This window comes from Rattus norvegicus, chromosome 1 (genome assembly GCF_021556685.1).
Source record: "Rattus norvegicus strain SHRSP/BbbUtx chromosome 1, alternate assembly SHRSP_T2T, whole genome shotgun sequence".
Classification (NCBI taxonomy): domain Eukaryota; kingdom Metazoa; phylum Chordata; class Mammalia; order Rodentia; family Muridae; genus Rattus; species Rattus norvegicus.
The window spans coordinates 204,269,924-204,291,840 of NC_141534.1; the positions used below are offsets into that span (position 1 = coordinate 204,269,924).

Sequence of the window (21,917 nt, forward strand, 5' to 3'; positions counted from 1 at the left end):
TGTCTTGTGTCGCCAGCAACTTCCCAATAAGAAAGCAGCTCAGAGGCCAAAACATGGTCAAGTACTCAGGGTCATCCAACCTTCAGGCATTACAACACAGCAGCTCATCTGCAAAGATTGCACCCAAGAACTGTACAGTCCAATTACAATCTGAGATGAAGGGAAAGAAAGGTAAGTCATAGACCAGGACTGAACCCCATGCTGGCCATGCTCAGGCATGGGGCTCGTGGGCCAATACTTCCAGCCTGGTTTCCAGGAGGGGCACTGTTCACCCATTGTTTCAATAATCAGGTGTGTGGTTTGTTTCTATGTCTGTCTGTACATGATGTACATTTATTACTTAACATATGTGGGGTGCTGCATGGACACCCTCACAGGCTCTCGCACTGGGCTTCCATTGTCAGAGATGGGTCTGGGGATGAGGCTGTCAAAGCTCTGTTACTATAAATGACGATGTGTGATTTTCATTACTTCGTTGCAGATGGTCTTTTCATTACAGAAGTCAGAAACAAGAAAATAATTGCTGAAGTGACAGATTTACCATCATAGCGAGGTCTGTGACCACCTGCCCCTGCCTCCTAACGCACAGGCGCATACAAACATGTACATATGCATGCACACATACATATACACATATTTCTACATGCATGTACATGCACACACATAAACACACAGCACACATATACATACATGTACACATGCACGCACCCAGATATACACACATGTACATATCCGTATACACATATGCACACTTACACAAACACACACAAGCATGCATATTCACAGACACACACATGTACATATATATGTATGCACACATGTACTGACACCAAACACACACTCTTTTCCATCAGCCCCCAGTTTAGGCAACAAGTTGCTAAGTTGTGAAAACCTGTGTCCTCAGTATTCCTCAGCCCCTCCTCCCATATTGGCACCCATGAATATAGAGATGTTAGCTAACCCTTCCAAATTTGTATGCATCTCCTCATCCCAGAACCTGAGATCCTTGATTCTGAAATACCTGCCTGGGGCTTTCCAGCAGAGCCTGCCCCTGTGCTCTGGGGAACCTTTCTGTGGACTCCAGCATGTGAATTCCCATTCCGATAAGCAGTCTAAAGCATGTGTCTGTAGTGTGTAGTGTGTGTGTGTGTGTGTGTGTGTGTGTGTGTGTGTGTGTGTGTTGTTGTTGTTGTTGTTGTTGTTGTTGTTGTTGTTGTTATCTGTGTATTGTGTATCTATGTGTACAAACAAGAAGAAATGAGACACCAACTATCACAGGTAAGAACTGGCGCACTCAGTGCTTTCAGGCTAACTGGGTTGCTCTATGCACTGCTCTTAGAGAAGAGTCACTAGGATGGCTGGATTCTAGTGATGCAGGCTGAGCTAATGAGCACAGGGCTCCCATACCTCTATGTTCTAGCCTGGCACTAACCCAGCTAGGCAGGCCCAGGTGGTAGGAGACCCAAATGCTCTCAACGACGTGGACCTCCAATATGAGCAGTAAGTGTCCCATGTATGCATGATGAATACATGTGTTCTTTAACCTTAAGACAAAATGAAGCAGTTTAATTTGAAGGCCCTGTGAACAGCCCCTATTATGTAGCTTCTTCTGCACTGCCTGAGCTCCTACCTCTGGCTTCCATTGCTTAGGTTTCAACCTGGATAGGATCCAGCTTGGTGAAGAAAATAACTGTGGTGTAGCCCACCCTCTAATTCTTGGTGCAGGCAGCAAGGCTTGTGGCATAAGCTGCAGAGATGGAAATTGAGAGAGGCTGTGAGAAGCCAACTACATGCTAACGTGGCCACGGCTGGCACCGCTTGTCTTGTGGAGCCCTAACTCACTGACATGCTGAAAAAGATCAGGGTACATGTGACCCTGTTGTCTCCATCATCAACTTGGGAGCTCTTGAATATCTAATGAATGTACTCTAATATGTGATTTCATTTCATGATTAAAAAGAACATTCTAGGGCTGGGGTTGGTTCAGTACTAGACAGCATCCCTGGTAGGCTCAAGGCCCTAGGTCCAATCCTTGGCATTATAAAAATATAAAATAGAATAGAATTCAATAAAATAAAAAGACCATTCTGAGAAGGGGGTCCCAAGGCCAGGCTGAAGTCCAAAGGGTCTGTGGCCAAGACATCAGGGCTTGCCCTGCAGGGATGAGAGCTTGGTGCCCATCCGTTAGTTGCTTCCGGCTATAAATTGGTCATCACAAACTGTTCTGAGGGAACCCGTCTTCATCCCATACATACCAGCTTCCTCAATATAAGTGGCAAGTTCAACCTCGTTCCAGGACTCAGTGCCAGGAGCTCTGGGTGGAAGAAGGCTGTGGAAAGGAGCCAACCACAACACAGCCTTTGGACAGGAGAACATAGAGAAAGAGCGGAAAATGAGCAAGGGGCCTGTTCTGGTGGCAACTTTGGCTGGTGAATGGAAACGCCAGCTTTCAGATGCTCAGGGTCGCAGGGAAGCAAAGAGCTGGGTCTATTTGTTTGAGAGCCAAGGATATAGAGAGAATGCGCCAGGATCATAATTCCGCCTGGCACCATGGGGTAATGACCCAGAACGGGTTTGTTTTCACAGTTAAAGCCCAAGGCAGACAACTGGGATACGGCTGCAGGCAGTAGAAGCTGAGCTGGCCCTCTGTACATAGCTCCACAGCGAACACCAGCAAGCTAAGGAGATGGGTAGCTTAGCCAGGGCTTACTTCAGAGTGGCCCAGACTGTCGGTTGGCCATAGAAGGAGGAGATGAGGACCCTGTATCACTGGAGAAGACCAGAACACACCTGTTTGGCACACCTTCCAAATACTTCCTCAGCCAGAGTTCATCCTATGCACAGCATTCCCAATGTACTTGTGTTCCCGTGTCCTGAGACAGGGTCAAGCTGTGCTATTGTGTGCCTGGCCCCCTCTGGGGAAGTGGATGTGACAGTAGCTGTAAGGTTTAAGGATAGTAGAGAGGAATTAAGAGTCCTGTTCATTGATAGAAGAAGTTTCAATACCTAAGGTCCTGGATTCAATTCGTGACATGCACATACATGCATGTGCACATAAGCACATGCAAATGCACACACATGCACGTGCACAAAGAGATGCACGTGTATGCACTCTCGCATGTGCATACACACACACACACACACACACACACACACACACACACACACCAACCACCACAAATACATCAAAGAAGCAAATTTGATGGAAAAATCAGAGACTATGCCTTTGCAATGAATAAACTATCTTTTCCCAGCCCGGAAGCAGCCCCTAGGATTTCGGAAAGTCTATTGCAGAAATCCAAGGGAGTATAGAGACAGTTGTCTGCTAAAAGCACCACAGCCCGTATGGGAATGATCCTGCCACTGCAAGCAACTACAAGACTGAATGAGAGGAAACAACTTTCTGAGGATACTGAATTATAGGGTTCAAGCTCCCAGGTAGAAGAAGCCCTTCTTCAGTGCCACTTTTTTGGCCACTTAAGTATTTGCCAATTTACAGTGGAATCAACAAGGAAAGTGGCAGCCTAGGAAAGTCTCAGTAAGACAAGTCAGTAAGAAGACAAAATTAGAGAACAGACCAGCCAGAAAACGAGGGGCCAAGATTCTAGTACAAGAGCCCAGAGAGGGAAGTCTGGGCCACAGTGCCCAGATTCCCTGGAGCCTTTGTAGATGCTGAACTTCCCAGACACAGGAGAAGGAGGAAAGAAACCAAGAGGAAAGCAGCTGCTAAGAGGCTTAAAAGCTAAGCAGGGATTTTGGCAGTCTCTCAGCCCTGGGGAGAGCAAAATGGAAGCTCAGAGCCCACTGAGGTGGAGCCCAGTAATCATGCGGCACCCTGTTGAGTTCCTAAAAGACCACAACTCTGAGAGCAAGGACAAACCAGAATAGGTCACCCCTAAAGCCCAAAGTCAACTCTGTATGGGGTCAAGGGTATCTTCCATGATCTATCTCTTCTAGGGATGGTGGGAACAGGATCCACAGTACTACTGGATTTCTACATGCGAGATTTGTCATTCAGTGAATAAAATGTCAAGCATGGCATTTGATAGGACAAAATCACCAAAATCAAGGGAAAGTGATTACAGGAACAGGCTCACTGGTGACTCAGGTGTTGCTGAGAAATAACCTGTTCCTTCAAATAAACGCAGCAAGTGTGCTTAGTAAATAGTTGGAAGAGAGCTGCACAGAGAAGAGGGACCATAAGCAGGATTGGAATGACAGTTCAATATCCAGCTCAGAATCCCATCAATGAAAACATAAAGGAGGGCCTCTAAGGTGGGAGGTAGATTCCAGGAAGCGGGAAGAAACTGAAAAACAATAGGAAAGACACTTGGGGCAGGGTAAATGTCAAATATGCATCCATAAAGACCAAGAAGAAAGTGCCATTGGAAGCCACGTCTGTCGAGAATATTCTATCTGACATCTATCTGGATGTTCCTCAAACCCAGCTGAAGAACTGTTTCCTGAGTCCTCCATCCTGCCTGATGTCCTCCTTGGGGGCAGTAGGTGAGAACTTGCAGAATCAATGGCTCAGACTCCAGGAACAGGTGAGAATGCAGCAGCCAGCTCATTTATTAGTTCTTGGGGAGTGTCCTTTATACCCCCTTGCCACCCACATCCTATTGGTCCCAAGCAAGCATGTCTTCCAAGTGGCAGTTTCCAATTGGCTGGTGTTGTCTATGGCAACAATCTCTAGCCTCTCAGGTAGGCTTTCAGTCTGGCCCTCATGCTGTGTTACCTCAGTGGCTGTAAGGCCCCACTTGCTGTTTACCTCCCACCAGTTATGCAGAGGCAGTCACAGCCTTGTCAGAGAGGCCTGCCCTTCCTCCTACAAAGAACAAACGCAGAAACTGCTTCAGTTGAAAACCACTTTAAAGGAAAAAAAAAGAGAGAGAAAGGTGGGTCTGGAAAGCAGAAGTAGTCACAGCTTAAACATACATACATACACATGTACACACTGCACAGGCACATCAACATATATGCACACACACACATGCACATACATAAATACACATGCATGCAAGACACTTACACCCATGCACACAAATGTGCATAGATGCACTGACACACATGTCTATATATATGCATACATATTACAAGTATGTACAAATGTATATGAATATGCACATGTGCACACATGTGTCCACATATGCAAATAGATGTCATTGTCTAAACTTCCTGCTGTATAAGTGTGAAGACCTGAATTCAGATCTCAGCACCCATTTAAAAGCTATGCTTGGAAAGCACTCATCTGTAATAGTAGGCAGAGGTAGGGGAACCTGGAGGGTGGTGGCCAGCCAGTCTAGCTGAAACAGTGAGTACCAGGCTCAATTGGACTGGATATAATAATAATAATAATAATAATAATAATAATAATAATAATAATGATGATGATGATGATGATGATGATGATGATGATATGTTTCAAATAATTAATAATAATACATAATAGCAGTGTGCAAAAGAGATCGAGGAAGATATTACATCAATCTCTGACTACCACATATATCCAAAGAAGCAAGTGCATTAGACTGTGTGAGTACACACACACACACACACACACACACACACCATGTACTTATCATATTTATCGTATACAAACATACCAACTTTTTTTTTATTAAGACAGAAAGAGAGAGAAAAAGACGTACTAAAAGAGGCAGAGACAAAGATGAAGGGAGACAGAGGCAGGGGAGAACAGAGAAAATTAATTATTCAGAAAAGTAGATCTAAGCTCACCTACAATAACACAGTAAGAACCAGAGGCCAGAAAAAGTAAATGTGGGTGTGAGCCTGATGGAGAAATTAATCTGAGTAAAATTAAAATGTAAAGGAACAATGTGAGACTTAGTTAAAATATTTTAAGGCCATTGAATGGAGAAATGGGAGACAATTCTTATGAAATTCACTCTAAATAATCAATAATATGCAAGTGAACCAGACTGGGGTGGGCCCAGCAATAATCTCTAATTTAACTAATTAAAGAAGAATGTACAACTAATATACTAGCAGAGTAGAGAAAAAATAATAATAAAAATATTTGATATCATAACAAGAAATAAGTAAAAACCAAAGAATAAAAAGTACATTCTGTATAATCCCTTATACATAAAGTTATATTAAATATAAATGGAACAAATATTCTACCTAAAGGCTAATGGTGAATGTTTTCTTTTTATGCTTATGCTTTGACACAGAATCTCATTATGCAACCCAGATTGGCTTCAAACTCATGATGCTCCTGCCTCAGCCTCCTGAGTTTTTGAATTACAAATGTGTAACACCATGCCTGGTTCTAATATTGTCATTTTAAAAAGATTTTTATTTTATTTTATTTTATGTATGGTTTTGCTCCAATTGTATATGTGAGACACAGACACATCTTGCATCCAAGAAGGCCAGAAAAATTAATCAGATCCACTGCAACTGGAATTATAGATGATTTTGAGTGGTCTTATGCTTGCTGAAAATTAGACCAGGTTACTCTGTTAAGAACAGCAAGTATTTTTAACTGATGAGCCATCTCTCTACCACACTACCCCATGTATTGTATTTTAAATTAACTATTAAAATCTTAACTGCATGATTTTTACCCATATGCTTTCTGATGCTTGTCTTAATAAGAACAAAACTGAAGGCCAGAAAGATGGCTAACACAAGCCTGACTTCATATTCAGAACCCATTAAATCTAGAAGGAAAGAACTGTCTCTACAAAGTTGTTCTCTGATATCCACATCTGTACTGTGGTACATGCAAGACCACTGACACATAAACACACTTAACAATATTTTTGTAAATGTGCAAAGATTCAAAGTAGCCAAAGTAGTACTGACTCCAAATTACACTTCAGAGCCACAGTAGCATGAACAACGTAGCACTGGCATAAAACAGACTTGATAGATAGAGAAATGGAGTAGAATAGAAGACCAGAATTAAATTACAGCCATGTGGCTTTTGACAAAGATCCCAAACGCATCCAATGGAGAAGACAACCTTACAACAAATAGTCCTGAGAAAACTGGATATCCACAAATAAAAGAATGACACTGGGTTCATATCATCTCTCATCTCATTTATTTACTCGAATAAATTAGAAACTGATTAAATACCTTAGTATAAGACCAGGAACTCTGAGGTAAACATCAGAAAAGCACTTCAAGACATGGGCATAAGTAAGGACTTTCTGCAAAAACTCTAGGAATCAAAAGAATGATAGCAAGAACTGATAGATGAGATCATATAAAATTAATAAGATTTCTACTTGTACATCTGACAGAGGATTAGTACCTGACACATATAAAGAACCCCAGAGACCAAATGTTCCAAAATAAAATAACCAGTCAATACATGGGCCAGTGAACATACAACTTTTCAAAAGATGATAGACAAATGACCAATAAAGATAAGGAAAAATGTTCAATATCCTTGAATGACAGAGTCATGAAAATTAAAAGTGCTTTGAGATTCTACATGAGCCCAAGAGGAAGGCTATCAATAAGCAACAAACAACGACCAAGGCTGGGGAGGATGTTAGGAAAAGGAACCTTTAGTCCTGCTGAGGAGAATGTAAATAGATCCTGCCAGTGTGGAAGTCAGTGTGGAGGTTCCAAACCAAAAGCAAAGAAAACTCTAAACAGGTCTAGCATATGACCCAGCTGTACCACTCCAAAAGTATATGTCTGAAGAGTCAACATTCCACAGAGATCCTTGTAAATCCATGTTAAAGTCATTACTGTTCACAGCTGCCAAGTTATGGAATCTGCCAAGCTGTCTTGTCAACACACGGACACATAAGGAAAATATGAAACATATACTAAGTAGGATTTTTTTTTCACCATAAAGAACAGTAAAACTATGTCATCTGCTACAAATGGATGTAACTGGGTATCATGAATTAAACAACATAAGCCAGCCTCAGAAAGAAAAGATTAATATTTATCTCCATTTGTGGTTCCTAGATGATATATTTGCATATTTGCATGCGTGTTCACATGTGCACTCACAGCACAGACATTCATATATATATATATATATATATATATATATATGTACATATATATATAAAGATATCAGGGAAGGGGGTAAACTAAAAGGATCAGGGAGGGAGTGGGGGCAGGAGACTAGCCAGAGAAACAAGGGAAATGTGTTCTAGGTGAATATGGTATGATTTGGGGTATGTTTAGTTATAAATCTCTTTATGAAGACTATCACTCTGTGAAATGGATATATATGAATAAGAGAAGCAAAATAAGACTTGTCAAAATTTCCAAATACCTATAAAGAATCCACAGACTTGAGTGTATACATTCATGTAGACCAGAAATATAAAAAGCCTGGAGAGTTATGATCTAAGCCCAAATATTTTGATCTTCATGTAGAGGTTTTAAGGTTGCAAAATTTACTAAACATTAAAAAAATATTTTTCGGGGTTGGGGATTTAGCTCAGTGGTAGAGCGCTTGCCTAGCAAGCGCAAGGCCCTGGGTTTGGTTCCCAGCTCTGAAAAAAAGAAAAAAGAAAAAAAAATATTTTTCATGTCAGAGATATCATTGTTTGACACACCCTAAACTAAACCTAAGCTTTTAAAGACTTTTATTGACTCATTTATGAACAGGAACAAATCTGTCACACGTCAACCTAAACAACATCATCTTCAGATGTTGAAGAGAAATAATTATGTCTTTTAATGCAAGCTTGGGAAAATGGCAGCACTCTTCCACATTCTTAAAATTTCTCTAATATTTGACTTAATTTAAGACAGTTGGAAACTCAGATTCCCAGCTGCTTTCAATCTCTCATGACTCTTTTTTGCTGAAGTGTATAAACTCCAACTCTATACAAACATGTAGTTGAGAAAGGAGAAGGGTTTTCACGGCTCTGTCAGGTAATTGGGCATGCTTCTCTTCTCTCCATACTAGACCCAAATCTGGCAGATGATGTTTCTGGACTGTAACAGTCTGACCTGCTCCTGGAAGAGTGTGCATATTGGTGCCCAGTGGTCTCTCCTGAATGAGCTCCACTGACCCTGTTCAGGTATTTCATGAAGGTGAGCCTCATGTGGAAAATCTATTTGAGCTTAGAGATGTCAGTCAGAATAGGGCGGGGCTTGTGGGCCCTGAGCTCAAGTCAAGAGCCAAGTTGCACCTTTTAACTCCGTGTGTGGCTCACATTCAACACAGTACCCTCCAGACCTGGGTGGGTCGAGCCTGGGAGAAGTCAATTCAAAATGGTTAGCCACATGATGGGCTAATAAGATAGAAGACAGAAGAGGGGGAGCAGGATGGCTTCTGGCTATTTCAAAGTCAGGGAAGCAAAGAAAATGAAAAACAGAATAACTGAGAGAGAAGCCAAGAAACCTCCAAGAGAAGCCAACCCAAAAGCATCTCCCAGAAAGCACCTTGCTAAGTGCTAAGTGGAAGCTCACCAAAGGTGACAGCAAGAGAAGGAAAGGAGCCTGCTGCTCAAACAGCTGCAGGTGGGAAGGCAGCCCCCCCCAAAGACTCTCAAGAGACAACCCTCAAAGATCCTCTCCAAAGGTACCCAGCCAGAATGGCTACAAGGACATTTCCAAAGAAATAAAGTTCCTTTTTCCATGTGAGTTTTGTAACATGCAGTGATGAATCAGACAGAGACCAGGTAACAAGTCGTATAGATCTTTCCAAGGCTAGCTTGTCTTTATACATTATTTTGTAGTAGTCACCAAGACCTCTACCTACGTCATCATTTAAAAAAAAATACTAGGACACCAATAAGCCAGTAGTTGGTGGGAACAATTTAGGTGGGCAGATTCCAATGTGAATAACAAAATTTTAGTGAGGCAGGAAACCCTGGATACCCAGCAAATCAGCATGAGAAATTACTAGGTACTCAATGCAAGTTTTCCAAAAATTTAAATTTGGCTTAAATATTTGTCTTCTGTCACTGGCAAGGAATAATATTCTTAGTGTTTTGTTTTTGTTTTCTTGAAATGGCAGGCTGGTTTAATTTTTTTTTCCACACAAAAATGTTAGGCTGGAACCCCTGCTCATCCCTTGAAGAAGTTGAGAAGCCCATCTGCCTTCCTTTCCCAACGCCACCCACACAGAGAAAACTCTCCTGAGTGCTTGGAGAAAACTTGGAGCCTAACATGTCCTCAGTCCTCATCTCCACGTTTCTAGCAACCCACCCAAGAGTGTTGCCCACAGGCTGAGCCTTTTACTATATATGGACACAGTCCCACCCCCTTGTTTTAACCCAGTGGTGTTACTTCACTGATCTCTACCTGTGAGATTGGTGACCCCACCAGAGAGCTGCCGCCTAATAAACCTGCCTTCATCTACTTTTAATCTGGTCTAATCTGGCCTATATCTGTGTCACTGAGGGAAATAAAATGCCTATCAAAAAGGATTTGCCAAATATTAAAATTGGGATGCATATAAATGGTCTGGATGGGGAAGTGGCTCAGTTGGTAGATGCTTGCCTAACATGCACAAGGCCCTGCATTCCATACCAGTGCCACAGAAAACAAGTGTGGCACACACTTGTAGCCCCAGAATTGGAAGTTGGAGACAGGAGAGTGAGGAATTCAAGATTATCCTGAGTTACATAGCAAGTCTGAGATCAGCCTGAGCTATGGGAGAGCTTGTCTCAAAACACACACACACACCACACACACCACACACCACACACCACACACACACCACACACCACACACCACACACACACCACACACCACACAGCACACACCACACACACACCACACACCACACACCACACACACACACACCACACACACACACACCATACACACACACACACACACACACACACACACACACACATCAGTCGTTTCATTAAGGTAAGTGTGGCAATTGATATCTCAGTCACAAAGTGGTTAGCTTTTCTTGTTGATAGATTGATTAATTGATTTACTAACCTATTAAAATAGGATCTCATTATTTAGCCCAGGATGATCTGATACTCACTGTATTGCCCAGGCTAGGCTCAAACCCTCAGCAACCTTTCTAACCTCTCAAGTGCTAGGATTACAATTTCGCATCACCCCAGCCACTGGAAAGCACTTCCCTTTGAGGCAGTCACAGAATGAGAATAGACAGTAGAACATCTTCCAGTCTCATTCACCTACACTCGGAGTAAAATGTTTGTATAGAATTTGAAAATTAAGAAACATAAGTGATCCCATTTATAAATATAAAATCTGAAATCACTGTAGCAGAAGCAGAAAGTGAAATTAATAATGTTCAATATTCATTCATCATAAAAATCCAACAAATTGGAAGGCGCCTCTTTAGATAAAGAATGCACATACATACAGAGAAAAGGTTATGCTTCTTAATGAACTATTGAAACCTGACACCTGGAGTTAGGAAAAAAGACCAAAACAATTGCTATTATCATATGATCACGGTGTGAACTAGACACTGTGATAAGACAAGAAAAATAAAGATATTCATGTTAGGAAGGAAAAACTCAAAACCATTTTTGGGGCAATTTGATATACATAATTAGATTCGATAAACATAATTCAATTTGTCAAAGATTCAGGATTAGTGTATAAAAGTCAAAACTGTATTCTATACATTAGAAACAACTGAAAAATTAATTTCTATGGATACTAGTTGGAGTAGCATGAAAAAACATTTACTAGGGGATACATCTACTGATAGATTTGTAATCTACGTGGAAATCGGCATAGCATCCTATAGAGAGGCAATAGAAGATGGGAGAGGTAGACACCCATACCCCAGCAAGTCTCTGCTCAGTGATTCAATCATTCTAGGCTCTAGAGCCGATGGAGTCTAAGTCTCTAACTCAGGAGGGCTTTGTACATGAACTTGACAACTCACTCTGATATTTATCTGAAAATGTGAATGAGGCATTAGGAAGTCAGAAGATTAGATCTTTAATAAGACAAACACTCAAAGGATGAAATCAGCTGTGCAGAATCACAAAGGCCTATCTGTCTGTCCTATGCCTACTTGTGTGTACATATGTGTCCCTATTCTTGTATGTTAAACATAGCACCTGCTAGAGGTGGAGTAAGGACAGCCATTGCAGAAACGTGGTGCTGTACAATGAGATACCTATGGGAGATATGAGGCTTGCCACTCAGCTTCCACCACATCCTTGTCAGATGTCTCCCCTCACTGTCACTATGGTTATGAATATTTCTCTTCAGCCCAGAATTTAAGGAGATGTATAACTGAAAACCATGAGTTCAGTGTTTAAGATCAATTACAAGATGCTATACAAAGAGTTTTCCAATCCCTTCCTGCCGCACCATGTGATCTTACCAGAAGTAAGTGGATGGCTGTGCTGGCTGCCTACTGGGTTTTTGAGCTTTTGTGGCAGCAATTGAGACAGAGGCTGTAGCAGTTCAGCAGTGTGGAATTCCTTCTCCCTCAGAGTCAGAGACACCCTGCTCTCTTTCTGCTTCCCTGTGTTCAGAGAAGTTTGGATGTTGAGATGCAATAACAATGAAACCCACACCATGTCAGTTAACACCTGAACCAAACTCCTCCTGAATGAAGATGACAATTCTCCATGGCCTTCAATCCATTATGATTTGCTGACAGGTGTGTGTGTGTGTGTGTGTGTGTGTGTGTGTGTGTGTGTGTGTGTGCGCGCGCATGTGTGGGCTTGAGTGTATGTGCATAGGCCCAAAGAGAGTCTACCCTATTCTGGAGACAAGTTTCTCATTGGCTTAGAGTTCCCCAAGTGCCACTAGGCTAACTGCCAGTCACTCGTTTGTCTTCACCTTCTCCACATGGGAATTAGAAACACATGCCACCACACTGAACATTGTTTCATGGATTCTTCAGGCAGAACTCAGGTCCCCATGCTTGTGAGGCAAGCACTTTCCCAACTGAAGACTCTTTCCCAGTCCTGACTTGCTAACAATATTTATTGTTACTGCTGGACCACCAAATATTTAAACATGTTATTTTCCCCATGAATAAAAGATATTGGAAGAAAGGAAAATTTGATCAGTCCTCCCCTGAAAAAAAAAAAAACCTCCTCATTCAAGGACTCTTGAAAATGTGGAGAAAGCAAGCAAAGGCATTTTTCACCTATAAGCAGCTCTGCTTGGGGCGGGGGCTGGGATGCTATAAGAGAAGACCAGGGATGGGGACATCTCTTGAATCCAATCTTGCCTTCTCAAGGAGAGTCCTAAAGGTCAAGACCACTCTCCCTTGGGGCCCTGCCAGCAGATCTGCAGTGAGGCCAACATGGGCTTCTGCCACTGGCCTCTGCAGGTCTACTTGAGCTGTCCTTTGTTCTGAGGGGTTTATTTCACCCATAATAGACTGTGTTGACTTCAAAGCAGCCTGGTTGCTTGTGGGGTGATAGGCTAGGAGAATGGGGCTCATTAACAAGCAAGCTTTTCAAATGGAAATTGGCCTGTCTTTATGGAGGGTGACTGGAGAGCCCTTCATAGAATTAACACTGCTATCTCTTTTCTCTCTAGGACTCTTGGTCCTTGCCTGATGTTGAATGGAGAGGAGGAGGGGAGGGGGGGACGGGGACTGGGCAAGGAGGAAAGAATGAAGAGGGAATTCTCATTGACTCTGTCCCTTGCATAATCTCAGAATGGTTTAGCTTTAGACACTCAGACTACAGGGTGTCAATGAGTTAGGTAACTGTTACCAATGGCTCCAAGAGAATAGAGAAATGACACAATTCCCCTGCTTAGTTATTTTGCTCCAGGATTACAAGTCTACATGGTCACACAATGGAATGAGCTGAACAGTGCTACAGAGGACCCTCCAGGACAGAGTATTCCATAGTCTCTTACTTGCTACTTTGTGTATTCTATATTCTGTGCACTGGCTCTATTCTCTGGATAGTGTGCATTGTAGCATCAGTAAGTCCCACTGCTTTAGGCCTATGAGGAGGCAACACTTGGTGGTGGAAAAAAACTGCTCAGCTGGTTATATGGGAAGCAAAAAGAGAGCCAGAAAGACCTAGAGTACCATAACTGTCTTCTGGGGTACCCCCCTAATGCCATAAAGACCTTCTATAAGGCCCTGCTTCTTTATTTCTATAGAGCCACCCTGGAGATCAAGTCCAAGCATGTGGGCCTTTGATGGACACTTGTGTGAGTCACAGCAATTCCCCACTCAGGAGCAGTGGTTAACCATCATCCAGGCACTACAGAGTCAGGGAGTCCTAGTGAGTCTGCTGTGGGGATCCTGGAGATTCAGTTTGCTCTGATCAGCCTCCTGGGTGACAACAGCTTTGCGAGCAGCATGACCTTGACATGTTTTCGAGCCTCCCTGGGATTATACAGAGCTCCAGTTCCCACATCTGTGTCCCTAAGGAAACGGTCTCCACAGAGAAATCCTACTGCACTCGAGGGGCTGATAGCAGGACAAGGACGACACACACCCACTAAGTGGAGCTGCAAGGGAATGATGGGCTCACTGGAGAAGCATAATGGGGACTGAGAGACATTTCAGGGCAGGGAAACAGCATTTAATGCCTAAAGGGAAATACCTGTGGCAGCACGGGATATATTACTGGCTTGGCACAACATGGTAGAGCCCAGCCCTTCTCAACCTGGGATATGCATTAATGGACCTGAAATGTTGAATGCAAATATTGACTCTGACTCCTCAAAAGCCTTCCGTTATTTGTTTTGAATAATGTGATACTCGAGTAAATTAATGCTAAGGCATCTCTCTGTGCCAAATCAATGCCTCTCAGTGGGGACTCGGTCCATCTTCCCAGGCAAGCACTCCTCTCAGTAGGCAGTCCCTCTCTGCAGAATGCCATTAAGTTAATCTCAAAAAGAACCAGTAAAGGTATATGGAGCAGGCAGTAATAGCATGGAAAATATCCAAAATTACTAGACCCAGCCACAGAACTTGGAAGCCATTTTCATGCACTAATAATTTGTAGTCTGCATATTGAAGGCAACTGTCAGCTGACTCCACTCCTTGCCTGAGCATCCGGGTAATTAAAAACACCCTGCTAGTTGTCTACATTCCAACACTGGGGAGCAAGCCCCTCCCCCCTCGCCCCTTTCCTTGGGAAATGCCGTTTGCAGACTGTTATCCAAAGCAACACTGGAGTCCTGTGTCACAAAGGTGGTTTTGGTGGCCTTGTTTCTCAAAGAGTAGCAGGTGCATTTGCTCACCAGGCCAGGGAGCCAAGCAGAGATGCTGTGGGGGCCTCCGGGAAATCGCTTTGTTTTAGATGAATCACTGCACTAGGAGTTGGCTAATAGGGACAATTTGGGATGAACCACGGGAAATTAAACATCTGACGACAGGAGGCCCTACCAAAATATATCATATGCTTTTGTTTAGAGGAGAAATTAAAAAAACATGGGCAGGGAAAAAAAATCTGTCAAACAACATTTTTGACTTCTAAGACCAGGTAAAAAGATGACAACGTATTTGAAGTTCCTATGAACCTCGTGTGCCAGGGCACTTCCTGCTGCTCCGTGGCTTTCCAGGAGGAATTACCTTTTTCCACTCCAATTTCATCCCCAACAGCCACTGTTTAGCCTGTTTTCATAAGCTACCTATTTCTAAAAGTCTCTGAGGAAAAGAGATCAATTTAACCGGGAGATTTTTTTTTTCTTAAAGTATCCTTTTACTACTCATGAAGGCTATGACATCAGCAACCAGCCTGGGCCAGAGCTGGAGGAAGGAAGAAAACTAGGGAATTCGCCAAGAAAGCAAAGAGACCTCTCGCTATTAATCGGGTCAAAGCTGTGACTACACACATAGGAAAGTCATCAGTCCATAGGACGGTGTGTTTGATCTCGTGAACAAGGAAGATCTTAGAAGATACCAGGAAGCTCCAGCTCCTCTGAGGGGTTTCAGGAAGCTGTGGGGTTTCTGATTCAAAGACTCAGAGTACTGTCCTGGCTACAGAGAGGATGCTGGGTGGCAGCGGTGAGGACCCTGGCTCCCAGACTTGATGCCACTATATGGTGAGTTTGTTTAAGGCTCCCCTCAGAGCTAGCAAGTAGATTTGGTCACTTGAGGAAATTTATCCAAAAGAACAGATTTGCCTCAGGAGGCTTTGCGGTTCCTCATGAGGCTGCATGTCATATTTCAGAAGCAGCCTCAAGAGGAAGGGAACCCCAAAGTGAGAGTAAGGTTTGGGAGATCCAGACAGAGCTTTCCAGGCCTAATCAATCAACCCCAGATCTAATCAACCCCAGGCCTAACCCCTACCAGCCCTGCTAGCTTTCCTTCTGAACTTGTTGCTTGCTGACCTCCAGGCATAGTTCATATCACTTCCTGGAGTTAGCTACATAGCCAGAAAGGCTGTCTTACACTGGACGGTGATTAGAGTGAAGAGCTTTTCTGAGGCTCCATCTAGATCTCTCGAGTGACTGAGGCCATATGAGGACATCACATAGGCTTTGGTGTCCTTTGACGAATGGACACTGCACCCCTGTCGTCCTCTCTGCAACATCCCAGGAGGCTCACATTGCCACCACTCTGCAATGGATGAAAGCATTAGATGCCCTCCCTAAGGACACAGCCACACAGGCTCAAGATTAGATTGGAAAGTAGATTCTGACATCCAACTTAACATCACAAGAATGAGAACACTTAAGGCTCTGGTCCCGCACCCTGTGCATGGAGCTGGATGAAACGAGGAAGAGTGGGAGATGCTGGGAATGGAAGACAAAAGCTCTCTCTGCATCCCCTTTCCTGATGACACAGATGAGCCACCACACCCTTTAAATTCAAAGGTCTTCTTAACAAACTCTGCCCTCCACTTCCCAGAGGCTGACTCTGAACAAGAAACTGCACCTTCGTATCCTCCTTTAGGCTAAGTAGTGTGTCTAAAAGGCTCTGCCAAGTGTTACATGGGCGGGGAAGCCATTAACTCAGGATCCCCCATTAGCCCACATTTCCAAATTTGCACTCAGCAGGACCCAACAGGAATGACATTTAGTTCTGGAACATCTGGATTGGAGAGAAGGGAGGGAGGGCAAGAGAGAGTGGGGGTAGTCACAGTGAGAAATAGGGCAGAGGAAACTTCCCTAGGACTGGGAAGCCCTAAGCAGGTACAAAGTGCTCAGACTGGATAAAGGAGTAGTAGGAGGATAGGCTCTCAAAGAGACAGACAGAGATGTGAGAGAGCTGCTGGAGGCTGGAAAGACCTAGGGCCCAGGCCCCAACTGCATCTGTGGCAAGATGTAAACAAGCCGGGAGTTACACTGGACCAACATACTCCACAGAGCTGAGATCCAAGCAAGGTTGTAGGATATGGGTGGAGCCTGCAGATGCCCCTGCTCCCTCCTAGAATACTACACTATAATTGGAACATAAGACATACGAAAGCTGTTCCCTAGTGCAAAAAGTACCACCCATGTGGCCAGCGAGGAAGCCTTTGGCAAATCCCAAGGTACTCGTTCAGTCTCAGTGGGGAATTTTGCCCAATACCCACCAAACAACTGAAGATCAAGTACAGATCTATGGACAGAACCCAAGTGTTGAGGAAAGAACCTCCAGCTGAAGACAGAGTGAGGTCCCAAGACACCTTGTTCATGTTCCTGTGTTCAAGTGTGTGGGCCTAGAACCTGGATGTCCAAGTTGCCATATGCAGATACCCATGCCTAGAACTGAAAGAAGGCACAGTTGGTGATATACTAGAGTTTGTCACTTAAGTTTCTAGGATCAATCTAATAAAAGGTGGCTTTGCAGATACAATGTGCAGTCACACCCCGAGAGGATTCAGCTACAGACTGAACATGGGAGAATATTCTGGTACCATACTTGATGCTGATGCTTTGATTTCTGCTCTGGTTACTATCTGGGAAGAGGGGAGCCTTAATTGAGGATTTGTCTCTATCAGACTGGCCCGAAGGCAAGTCCGTGAGGCATTTGATGATTAATATGGGAAGGCCTAGACCCTATGGGTGATCCTATCTCTAGACAGTGGTTCTGGGAGTTATAAGAAAGTAGGTTGAACAAGCCACAGAGAACAAGTCAGTAAGCAGTTTCTCCCTGGCCTCTGCCTCAGTTCCTGCCTCCAGGTTCCTGCCTTGAGTTCCTATGATAGCTTCTCTCCATTATGGAGCCCTGCCTTCCTTTCCCAAGTAAGTTTTGGTTAGTGTTTTATCATATCAACAAAGAAGCAAACCAGATGGCTTCTAATAGAATTTTAGACTTATGCGCGTGCGCGCACACACACACACACACACACACACACACACACACACACATGCACGCGCACACGCGTGCACAATAACAAGAGGCAGGTTTTCTTTTATCCAGTGTTTTATTGAACAGAGAAGACTGTGGCTATATTTTATTTTATGCGACATTTTATAACATTTAGTCCTACTCTCTTACAGCACCTTAACTACTCTGTGCAGCATAAAAACAGAATGCCTGTAAATAGAAGTGGGATATATTTGGCTGAAAATGTACAGAATAGATTTTTGGATAAAAGATGGACAGATTAAGGTTAGAAGCATTGACTTCTCTCTCCCCCCTACCCCATAGGGATGCCCCGTAGGCAGTGGAAAGAGTGTAGTAAGTACAACTAAAACTGGATTTAATCATTACTACTAATAAAGGGCCAAGGCTATGTGGCAATTTACTGTGCTGTCGGCAAAATGAATTGCTAAGGGCACATTAGCAGCTTATTAGATAACGCACACACACCCTAAGTAAATTATGATTAAAATAACTACAGTGTAAATACTGCACATACTCCACCATAGTAACTCTTCAAAAATCTTTAAAAAAGATACCTCCCCCAGCGAATCTGTTTTATTGTCTCCTACAATCTTTATCAAATTCAATAAGCATATTTCTTACACTATAAAGTGCTTTTGATTGGTCTTTTTATTTTTTTCCAATGGGTAAATGAAAGAATGATGTCATGCGACAGCATTAAATACTATTAAACAGACCATAACTAACATGCACTGTATAAATTATATATATGCCGACACTTTTATGCACTTTGTGAAGGATGGCTCCATGGGTTATGCAATCTTTTCCAAAACAAGCTACACAGAATAACGTGACTGGTTATGTTTCATGGCTACAAATTGGTAACTGAATTAGCATTCATTTATTAAGTTCTCACAGGGAACCCTCCTCATTCAAATACTTGTAGATTATAATTTATTTTTATCTGAGGCATAATTTTTCACGTGGCATTTTTGCCAAAATCAATATAACGGGAGCCAAACCCTGCTCCCCGCTCCCCATTTATCCCTCCTCTTCTTGGCTGCCTACCTCCATGTGTCTTTTCCAGCTGGGAAGGTAAATAAATGAGTCTGCCTCATAAGAATGCTCTTTGCCAAAGTGCTGAGCTGAATATTATTTTTTTTCACCAGCTCAGCCCACTACACTCGAGACTCTAGGCACACACTTTTAAAACAGCACTTGAATCTGTAAACACACACTGCAGACACTTAGATGGCAGAACGCCTGCATGTTCCAGCTCTGATGCCCATGGAAAGTCCATGCCAACAGGGAGGATGGCAAAGCTATGCTCTGAGATGGCCCAGGATGACACAGGGGATGTGTACACCTTGGGAGAGCCCTTTCTGGACACAGTGATCACACCAGCTCCTTGCACGGCACATGGATAACCCAAGACAGACACACGAGATGTTCTCTGATGGCCTCAGACAACATGTTCAGAGAACAAGGCCTGGCAGGAACTTCACTGTGGGCTTAGTCAAATAAGATATAAGGACATGCGACCTTGCACAGCATGCAGTAACAAGTGTTCATGAATACAGCAGGCTGTGATGGAATTCCCGTCAAGTCTGAAAAAATCCCAATGAAGTTGTAAGGACTTCAGATTCCAGTCATTTATCATAAATTTATTTTCTCTTTTTAATAGGTTACCTTTTTCATTTGGTGTTCCTGGAATCCAGACATGGCTATGTTTGCGGGAAAGGTATATACCAAAAGATGGGAGTCTTTCTAATAGGCATAACACGTTTGTTGTAGAAAGCTGGGCAAATGCACTGTCGTTGGTTAGCACTGCTGGACTTGCAATTGCTACATCCATAGCTGCTGAGCTGGAGTTCTGGGTAAAGCGAACTTGCCCCACTGATCCACGTCTACGTCTGAATTGGCAAGAGCATACCTCAGCTCTACTAGTCTAGCTCTGTCCACTTCTGCATGTGCTTCCTCCCTAAGCGAGCTATTCTAGCATATTCTGACAACTTTTAGGATTTCCCTTTGACAGAGACATTTTGCATTTGTGCGTAATTGAAGAAAACTCTGCTCATAGCTCTAATTTCATTTCTGCTGTGGTGCTAAAATAACCCGATGACAAGAAACACAGTGGACAAGGAGGTTACTTCATAATTCCAGGTTATGCGCCATCGCTGTGCAAAGAAGTCATAACCTGTAGAAGCTTCAACAGCTGGTCACATCACATGACTGTGATGAGTGCATTTCTGTCTTGCTGGCTCGGGTCCAGCTCAATTTTTTCAGTCGTATACTGTTAAGAAATTCTGCCTAGGGAATGGAGGTGTCCACAGTGGGTTGTATTTTTCCACGCCAAGGTGCGTAAGTTAGATGATCCTCCAGATCCATGTACAACTTAGACAGTCCATCATTGAGCCTGTCTGCTCAGGCAATTCTAGATTGTTTCAAGTTCATAGTTAAGCTAAACAGTGCCCTTACTTAGGAGTTACTTCAACTCATTAGCCCATATCCAATGGGAAAACTTACAAATCCTAAAGTATCGTTTGTTCTAGAGATAGAATCAATAATGAGTTTGACAGAAAGGTATGTTACCTTGATGGTTATTCATCCCAAGCACATAAGGATCACATGACAGATGCCACCAGAACACTGAGGGTGGCAATAGAAGACAGTGGTTCTCAACCTTCCTAATGCTGCGACCCTTTAATACAGTTTCTTATGCTGTGGTGAGCCCCAACCATAAAATTATTTTTGTTGCTACTTCATAACCAATTTTCCTATTGTTATGAATCATAATGTAACTATCTGATATGCAAGATGGCTGATATGTGACCCCTGTGTAAAGGGTCACTTGACTTCCTCAAAGGGCTCATAACTCAGAAGTTGGGGATGAATGGGGTAAAGGATGATCACAGAGAATCCTAGTATAAGAAAGAAGATTATACAGGCCAGAGAGCTACCACCTCAGGGAAAGAAGTGTCCACACATGTGCATATGGCACGTACACATCTGTGTATATTTTCTCCGTGCACTTGTGTTTGTAAGTACTTGATCATACATGCATATGAAGTGTGTGTTTGTTATACTCGTACATGCGTTTATTCAGTCCTCAGAATCTGCATATTCTAATTTTCAGATTCAACTACCCACAAGGGAAGATATTATGGAGAAAAATTACACTTGTCGTTAATATATAGACTTGTTTCCTTGTCTTTACTACCTAAACTAGAGGAGAAGCTCCTACCAAGAATTTACTTCACCTTAACTCTTACAGCTCGTGGGAAGAAGGTCGAAAGCAGGGGTATTCAACCTGCGGCCCCACAGGACATCTCAAGCCTACGTTATTCTCTACAAAGCTCACACTCAACCTCAGAAGTGAGGTTACCAAATAAAAATAATAATAATAAATGAAAATTAAATTGAAAAGATCACACACATGAACATCTCATTATATTTCAGGTAAGTTTACAATTTTGTGTCAAGAGTCCATTGACTAAAGGACTGATTGCTCAATCAACTAAAGGTTGATTGCTCCCAGTTTAAAATGCATGTATGAGGGATGCCATGCGGTAGGTTGTATGTTAATATTTTATAAATGGACTTGAACATCTACAGGTCTGGCATCTTCAGAGTCTTGTGACCAATTCCCTGCAGGCACTCAGAGATGTGTGTGTGTGTGTGTGTGTGTGTGTGTGTGTGTGTGTGTCTATGTTTTTATGTGTGTACATACATTAAATACAAGCCTATATTATTTTTCCTAGAA

At 42.9% G+C, this 21,917-nt stretch overlaps 1 long non-coding RNA gene across 2 annotated transcripts in view; it reads right to left on the reverse strand.

The window, feature by feature from the left end:
• LOC134485188 (uncharacterized) overlaps positions 1-21,917 on the reverse strand; it is a 154,308-nt gene that overhangs the window by 57,462 nt on the left and 74,929 nt on the right. The gene's annotated exons all lie outside the window — the stretch shown is intronic.